The sequence below is a fragment of the Salvelinus sp. IW2-2015 genome, linkage group LG4q.1:29 (assembly GCF_002910315.2).
Source record: "Salvelinus sp. IW2-2015 linkage group LG4q.1:29, ASM291031v2, whole genome shotgun sequence".
NCBI lineage: Eukaryota > Metazoa > Chordata > Actinopteri > Salmoniformes > Salmonidae > Salvelinus > Salvelinus sp. IW2-2015.
The window spans coordinates 43931944-43941376 of record NC_036842.1 but is presented as its reverse complement, the minus strand read 5'-3'; the positions used below and the strand labels follow the sequence as shown (position 1 = coordinate 43941376).

Genomic DNA, 9433 nt, shown 5'->3' with positions numbered 1-9433 from the left:
GTGGCATATTTCTGCATTACCAAATGAGGAGAGTTACAAACTTCACACACCAGTCAGAGTTATACTTAAACCACATCTTTAATAAGAGCTTTGCAATAGCCTTTTTGACTTTCAATGATGCGCTATCTCTAATGAACCATTGAAAAGTACCAACAGAAAAGTCCAAAGATCTTTTATAGCCAAGATACACCCCTCTCAACTTACATGACGAACCACAGATCTTAGGAACTGTTCACAAAGGTTAAGYGTTGTATGAAAGATATCTATAAAACATAGCAGACAGTTACTGCTGTGTCAACAGTTTTCATTGTAAAGACCAGTGTCTGGCCCTCCTACTCCAAACAGAAACCGTCTCACCCCGGTACGGCATAGAACAGAACCAATAGCTCATGTTCTCTGGAATGCTCTTTAGGTTTTATCACCCAAAGACATTGTAAATCTCCTCTGTCAGTGTTATCTCATAGAGGCCCATCCTCAGTAGAACACACACACACACAATAGTTAACAGAATATTCTATTCTGTCGAATAAAATAACCATTATAATGCAATACAAGCATTATAACATAATCTTGCATTTTTCCACGACAAAGCTCAAAAGACAAAAATGCTGTATTTTTTTTTGTAAATTGAAATTTGCTATCGTAAATGTTAGCAACACCTCCGCCTTTGCGGGATGCGCGGGGGATATGGTCACTAGTGTAACCAGGAGGAGAGGCGTCAGTAAATTCATCAGCCTTAAGCCATGTTTCAATCAGGCCAATCATATCAAGATTATGATCAGMGATTAGATAACTGCCTTGGTAGTGAGGGATCTAACATTAAGTACCCCTATTTTGAGATGTGAGATATCACAATCTCTTTCAATAATGACAGGAATGGAGGATTATTCCAGAGATTGCTAAAGCGAACACCGCCATGTTTAGTTTTACCCCACCTAGATCAAGGCACAAACARGGTCTCAATGGGGATAGCTGAGCTGACTACACTGACTTTGCTAGTGGCAGACTCCACTAAGCTGGCAGGGTGGCTAACAGCCTGCTGCCTAGCCTACACCCTACCTAGGAGTTAGAGCCCTGTCTATGTTCATAGATAAGATGAGAGCACCCCTCCAGCTTGGATGGAGACCTTCACTCCTCAGCAGGCCAGGCTTGGTCCTGTTTGTGGGTGAGTCCCAGAAAGAGGGCCAATTATCTACAAATTCTATATTTTGGGAGGGGCAGAAAACAGTTTTTAACCAYCGATTCAGTTGTGAGACTGATGTAGAGCTCATCACTCCCCCTAAKRGGGAGGGGGCCTGAGACAATTACTCGACGCCGACACATCTTTCTAGCTGACTGTTTCATCCTAACATCGTTGGTACCGACGCGGATAACAATATCCCTATGCTCTCTACACTCGCCAGTTTTAGCCTTAGCCAGCACCATCTTCAGATTATCCTTAACGTCGGTAGCCCTGCCCCCTGGTAAACAGTGTATGATCGCTGAATGATGGAGTTGCCAATGACTAGGGTTATCAATTTGTCAATTCTAATTGTGGGAGGCTTCGGCGTCTCAGACCCCGTAACGGGTGGAGGAGAGACCAGCTTCAGACTCGGATTCGTTGCTTAATGGGGAGAACCGGTTGAAAGTTTATTTTTGCTGAATGAGCGAGACCGGTTGAGACATGAGAAAATTGTCCGGCTGCGGGGACCGTGGGAGGGGATTTATACTACTATCTGTGCTTATTGGTGGCACAGATGCTGTTTCATCCTTTCCTACACTTAAATTACCCTTGCCTAACGATTGAGTCTGAAGCTGGGCTTGCAGCACGCCTATCCTCGCCATAATGCGATCGTTCTCCTGTATATTATGAGTACAGCGACTGCAGTTAAATGGCATAATGTTAATGTTACTACTTAGCTTCGGCTGGTGGAGGTCGTCCTGGGTGAAAAAGTTGAATGAAAAAAGTAGAGCGAGGGAAAAATAAAACATATAAAACAGTCATTAAAAAGTCAAAACCGTGAAGTTGGCAGGTAGCAAAGAAATGTTAGCAACAAACCGCACAGCAGCACAAAAACAAGTCGACAAGTTGTGACCGGAATGAGGAGAGAGACGGGAAGGGGGAGACAGATGGGGGGAGGCATGGAGACAGAGGGAGATAGAGAGAGACGGGGACAATGGAGACGGGTAGGAGAGAGAGACTGGGAGGGAGATGGGGAAGGAGAGAGAGAGACGGGAGGGAGAGAAACAGGGAGGGGGAGAAACAAGGAGAGGGAGACAGGGAGGGAGGGAGAGAGACGGGGAGGCAGAGAAAAAGTTTTACGTTTTAGCTTAGTGACCTTTGGATTTCCTTTTCCGCATATTGCATTCCTTTTCTAACTTGATTATAATGTTATTGTCACGACTTCCACCGAAGGTGGCTCCTCTCCCTGCTCGGACGGTGCTCGGTGGTCGTCSTCCCCGGCCTACTAGCTGCCACCGATCCATTTTTCCTTTTCGTTTGTGTCTGTCTGTTTTGTTTACACCTGTGTCCTATTAGTTAATTTCGGTGGGTTATTAACCTCCGCTACCTGTTAGTCTCTGTGTGGGATTATTTGCTATTGTTGCTCTGTTCGGGGTGCGTGTTTGCGCCACAGGTTTTTTTTTCTCACGGCCGTTGTGCCGTTTGGACTGTAATTAGGAGTAGAGGTTTCTCCTCCGTGTGMGACGTTATTTCCCTGTGTGTGGCGACTTCGTTGGGTGTGTTTCCCCACCTGTTGTTGTTGTGTTGGGACTTTCAAATAAACATTGTGCTACTGGGACTTCCTTGCTCTCCTGCTCCTGACTCCTGCACCTCCCTCTTCTTAGGAGGCACCTAACAGTTATGAGTTCAACCACCTCTCTGTCTGTCTGGCACACAAAGACGCTGACACACAAACACACACACAAACTGCCAGACATACTCACAAACACACAGAATCACACTTACCCCTGTGTCTGAGGAGGGAGAGAGTTCTGTCTGGTGCCATAGCAACCAATGCGGATATCCATCAGGAGGAGAGAGAAAAAGAGAGAAAAAGGAATTGGCAATGGCAGAATGACAGGAACCTAATGAGATAGAGAGAAACAGAGAGCCAGACTCACAAAGACACACACACACACACAGGAACGAGATGAAATGAAGCTGTTGAGGGCATCTGAGGACACAGAGAAAGAGTGATAGAGCGAACGAGAGAGAGGGGGAGAGAGGCAGAAAAAAAAGAGAGAGAGAGAGAGAGAGAGAGAGAGAGAGAGAGCGAGAGAGAGAGAGAGAGAGAGAGGGCTGACCGAAGAGTAAGAGCAAACATAGAGATGAAAGAGCAACAGCGACAAAGGGAGGAAGGGAGGGAAAGAAACAGAGAGAGATAGAGAGGCTGCTCAGCCTCTCACAGACACAGATTTTTTTTCTCTCCTCATGACTGTGCTGTTCAGTAAACTACAGGCTACTGTGAACTCAGACACTGCAGCATTAGTCTCACTCAGGCCTCGTTGTCCGCCATGACTGGGAGGTCTACTGCACCCTAATATACGGTACCTCTAGCCCTGCTATTAGACTTGGGTAGGGTCTGAGCATTGAGGCTGTGAACTCAGACAGACAATCAGACACTGCAGCAGAACTCTCAGTGTGCATCACCCAGACCAGGTTCCATTTTCATAAAGTGTCTCAGAGAATGAGTGCTGATCTAGGATCAGGTCCCCCTGTCCATATAATCTTGTTTATTATAATCTGAAAGGGATACCTGATCCTACATCAGCACTCCTACTCTGAGAAGCGTTACGAATACGGGACCAGGCACAGTTGCAATATATCTTCAGTTCACACTACATTCATTTCTGCATCCCAGAACTACAATCTTGGGTAATTTGATGCTTGTAGTCTGTCCATGAGAGACTAACACTACATCAACTGCATAATGTGGTCTGAGCAGTATTCTAAACCAGCTAGCCTTGCAACAAACAGACATTATGCTATAGATACACTTACAGTTGTGTTATTCTTGATTATGTAGTCCTATGCTTGAATCTGTTCTTCTGATTGGGTAAAAATTCCCCTCTGGACCATCCTGTATCACCCATGGAATTACATATTACAACTCTAGAATTGACATTGGGGTCCTAGTAACATGCATGAAAATCCCTCCTTGGTAAAGGAAGTCTTTATAGAGAAGGGAGGGAGGAGACGTTTGAGTGCAGMTGAAGAGTTCATTATATAGTTATMATATTTAGAGGTGTTTGCTGAATGAGAGCTATATGTGATCTTTTGGAATATCTTGTAATATTATTTTCTTGTTATATTGTATCTTAAAAGAGAGCTATGTGTCCGAGGGGAGGATCGGTCATAGTGAAAAGACACTGCCCTCTACTGGAGTTTGGTCCCTTGTACATGTGAGAGGAGCGAGATGGGGAGGGGGAGACAGGTGGGGAGAGGCAAAGAGACAGGGGAAAAAGAGAGAGACTGGCAGGGAGATYGGAGATAGACATAAAATGTGACTCACCACCTGGATTCGGTCTTATGTAGCAAAATGTGAAATGGTGTTTTTTACATTGGATAAAAGTAGAGACTCCGAGCTTRAAAATGGTATAACATACTCTGCTTTGAAAGWTGATCAACTTGTTWACTCACTTTTGAGAAAATCTCCCTTTGAATGTTTTGGTATCTAGTGAAGAGCTCTTCTTTGTCTACACCTATTCAGCATCGTTCACACCCTCTTAAGCTTTAGCTCCACCCATCTCGTTTCGCTCTCGGAGCGTTCAGAGCGCCGATGATTTGTTTAKCTATGGATAACATGAAAACAGCCTAACCAGCTCTGCTGACAACAATTTCATTACACTTTTTTTGCAGATGTTTACTGACACCGGCCATATTCAACGGGTGTTGTACACTTTAGCTTAAGACATGTAGCTAGCTAGCTAGGTAAACAATGAACCTAGCTTAGTAAACTACGTGTAAGATCACACACGTCACGTAATGTTAGCTAACGAGCCAGCCAGCTAACGTTAGCTAGTTAAACAACAGTGAACGTAGTGCCAAATCATTTTGTTCCTGCCCTGCATGAATCTGCTGGGAGCTAACCAACCAGGTTTAATGTTAGCTAGCTAACATTAGGCTCTAACAAGTAAAGAAAACGGCTCTGGGATACAAATAATAACGTCATACACGTAACGTTAGCTAGGGAGCCAGCTAGCTAACACTACACTTGAGCTTGAAATGAAACCCCTTTCTGTCAAAATTAGAYACGTGTAATATCTGAATATGTAGCTAGCTAGACTATCTTACATCATCATGCATGATGGTGCGTCTCCATCCTCACGGATGCCATGCCACGGATGCCCTTAGTTTGAAGATGTAATCCGGAGACAGTTGTTTTCTCCATCTCTTTAGCCATCATACACTAATTCCACTGATTTCAAAACTTGATCCTCCAGAAAGTGGAGAGCAACACTTATGCAGCTCCACTACACGACGCATAAAAAAGCTGCGTTCAACAGGATTACCAACACAGAATTTCCAGCTCAAATAGACGGAAGCCTTCTATAGACCAATCCGAACTCTTCTCTCGGCACCTCCAGCACACTCATTATCTCAGCCAATCATGGCTAGTGGAAAGGTTGCTGACTTTTTCTGTGGCTTAACCAATAAGGCTCATAATTGAACAATTGTATTCGTATTTACAGATGGCATACAAGTTTGTTATTAAGGCACATGAAATTTAATGTGTTCCAGAAGGCATTTCTGCCAAAAAACACATTTTTATAAAAAYAAAATGTTTTTAAATGTTCAAATGGCTCTCCTTCGAAGTCGTGACTTGCGACATATGCCTAGTTTCCTGAAACGGGTCACAAATATTGTGTTAAACAATGCATTTGTAGATCTATCTTCACAGTATGTTTAGCTAGCTAGCCAGGCAGTTTTAGTGGAATTATTCCTTTTATTTTTTTTTCATTACCCACATCGATACTACCTCTATCAGAAGACACTACTCAGACAACACCTAGTGTAGCCTCTAACCTCCCCACTTTGTCTTGTGCTCTGTAGGTGGCTGAGTCAACCTTTGTCTTATTAATGAGGAGATGGAGATGGTCTATGTTCAGTGGTCTTTATGGTAAGTGTTCTCTCTCTGTTTTTTCTTACAGGCTGTGTGTATTGTAATTAGGGTTATCTGACTGGTTACAAAAGGAGGATATATTACAGGAAAATGTCAAAGTTTACCAGTAAACTACCAGAATTGTGGTAACTTTCAAGAATTTTATGGGATTTATCACAAGACATCTCGTGATCTTTTTGGGTACTTCAGATTTTCACAGTTGTCTGTAATTATCTCTGGCCCTCTGTGTGGCCTTATCACATATAAAATATATAAAATAATAAAATAAAATGATACAAAGAATAGAATAACAAAGTTGTAAAACATTATCCTAAATATAACCCATCACTTAGTGAATGTTTAAAATGAGGGCTTCAGCATGAAATATCCTTTATATTTGTATACACTTTTTTAATGGTTATGTCAGTATGTCTTTTTTGTAAATGTTTTGGTGCCAAACTGGTGGCAGTTGTGAAAAAAAGTCAACAGTTGGAAGAGTTACAGAGTTCATTGAAAAGAATGCCATTATGATGATCATCATTAGATGATTTTCTCATTAATGATGCTATTTTCGTTTTTCAACCAACATATGTGGACAATATGGACACATATACAGTATACAAAAAGGAATAGTCTGTATAAATCAAAATATTCGTTTCAGTTATTGAAGTATAAAATACCGAATATATTGTAAGATTGCCAAAGATMAATTACCAAAATGAACGCAAATTCCAGTAACTTGAACGCAAATTACCACTGGCATTACAACCCTAATTGTTCCCTAACAATTCTGGTCTGCAGGTGGCAGTCACACCCCCAATTCCTGCAGCTGTGGCCTGTTTTAGTCTGTGCTGCATTCAGCACTACCAGCAGGTGTGGAAAAATATCTCATCAGTTTCTATATCCCCCATCCCCCTATCCCCATCCCCCTATCCCTATTCAACACATGGTGCAGCAGAATGTTGGATGCTCGAGACGTGAGTTAGAGAGGAAATAGTAAAAAAAACTAATGGCAAAAGGGAGCGGTTTTATGGCACACACACACACACACACACACACACACACACACACACACACACACACACACACGACCGACGACAAAACACATGTGTGATATGACAGGTGCTCTGAATCATGCCAACCCTCTTCAGTCAGACAACCAGGGCCCTGAGTCACCTCACCATACAGGCCACACTGCAGCATCAGAAGTATGTGTGTGTATGTGTGCATTCGGAAAGTATTCAGACCCCTTCCCTCTATCCACATTTTGTTACCTTACAGCCTTATTCTACAATTGACTAAATACAAAAATGTTCCTGATCAATCTACACACAATACCCCATAATGACAACGTGAAAACAGGTTTGTACAAATTTATAATAAGTTTAACACAGAAATACCTTATTTACATAAGTATTATTGCTATGAGACTCGAAATTGAGCTCAGGTGATTTGGAAAGGCACACACCTGTCTATATAACCTCTCTGGTACAAGTGGGATGCTAGTGTCCCACCTCGACAACAGCCAGTGAAATTGCAGGGCGCCAAATTCAAAACAACAGAAATCCCATAATTAGAATTCCTCAAATATACAAGTATTATCCACCATTTTAAAGATARACTTCTTGTAAATCCAACCACAGTGTCCGATTTCAAAAAGGCTTTACTGCGAAAGCACACCATGCGATTATGTTAGGTCAGCACCTAGTCACAGAAAACCAAACAGACATTTTTCCAGCCAAAGAGAAGAGTCACAAAAAGCAGAAATAGAGATAAAATMAATCACTAACCGTTGATGATCTTCATCAGATGGCACTCATAGAACTTCATGTTACACAATACATGTATGTMTTGTTCGATAAAGTTCATATTTATATCCAAAAATCTCAGTTTACATTGGCGCGATATGGTCAGAAATGCAGATAGCCTGGCAGATAGCCCGGTTAGCCAATGTGCGAGAGCACTGGTTGGTCGGCCCAACTGAGGTAGTATGTACCTGAATGTATAGTTAAAGTGACTATGCATATGTGATAAACAGAGATTAGCAGCAGCGTTAAAAGAGGGTTTGGTGGGGGGTCGGGGGGGCACACAAGGCAAATAGTCCGGGTAGCCATTTGATTACCTGTTCAGGAGTCTTATGGCTTGGGGGTAAAAACTGTTGAGAAGCCTTTTTGTCCTAGACTGGCCCTCCGGTACCTCTTGCCATGCGGTAGTAGAGAGAACAGTCTATGGCTGGGGTGGCTGGGGTCTTTGACAATTTTTAGGGCCTTCCTCTGACACCGCCTGGTGTAGAGGTCCTGGATGGCAGGCAGCTTAGCTCAAGTGATGTACTGGGCTGTACGCTTTACTTTCTGTAGTGCTTTGGTGGTCAGAGGCCGAGCAATTGCCATACCAGACAGTGATGCAACCAGTCAGGATGCTTCGATGTTGCAGCTGTAGAAGTCTGTTGTTTATTCTGGCACCAACACGGCCAGGTCTCTGACCTCCCCCCTATAGGCTGTCTCGTCGTTGTCTGTGATCAGGCCTACCACTTTGTGTCGTCTGCAAACTCCAACACCACTTAATGATGGTGTTGGAGTCGTGCCTGCCATGCAGTCGTGTGTGAACAGGGAGTACAGGAGGGGACTGAGCACTCACCCCTGTGGAGCTCCAGTGTTGAGGATCAGCGTGGCAGATGTGTTTGCTACCTACCTCCCACCACTGGGGGCAGCCCGTCAGGAAGTCCAGGATCCAGTGGCAGAGGGAGGTGTTTAGTCACAGGATCCTCAGCTTAGTGATGAGCTTTGAGGGTACTATGGTGTTGAACACTGAGCTGTAGTCAATGAACAGCATTCTCAAAATAAGTGTTCCTTTTGTCTCTATATGTCTTTAAGTGGCCCAGCCAGAGTCCGGACTTGAACCCGATCGAACATCTCTGGAGAGACCTGGAAATAGCTGTGCAGGCGACGCTCTTTCTCAACCTGACAGAGCTTGAGAGGATCTGCAGAGAAGAATGGAGAACTCCCAAATACAGTGTGTCAAGCTATAGTGTCATAGCCCAAGAAGACTCGAGGTTGTAATCGCTGCCAAAAGGTGCTTCAACAAGGTACCGAGTAAAGGGTCTGAAAACTTATGTTAATGTCATATTATTATACATTTTTTTAAATGGCTAAAATTTATAAAAATCTGTTTTTGCTTTGGCATTATGGGATATTGTGTGTAGATTGAAGGAAAAAACAAAACAATTTAATCAATTTCAGAATAAGGCTGAACGTAACAAAATGTGGAAAAGCCAAGAAGCCTGAATACTTCCCGAATGCACTGTATGTGTGTGTGTGTGTGTGTGTGCCAAAGATTATGGAACACAGCAC

At 43.2% G+C, this 9433-nt stretch overlaps 1 long non-coding RNA gene across 1 annotated transcript in view; it reads left to right on the top strand.

Moving 5' to 3' along the window:
• LOC139027544 (uncharacterized) overlaps positions 1–9054 on the top strand; it is a 73446-nt gene extending 64392 nt beyond the window's left edge. Inside the window, exons 2-3 of the long non-coding RNA XR_011479653.1 lie at positions 6035–6101; positions 8957–9054. This is a non-coding gene — a long non-coding RNA (uncharacterized lncRNA). The remainder of the gene's footprint in view (positions 1–6034; positions 6102–8956) is intronic.
• Positions 9055–9433: the final 379 nt, after the last annotated feature.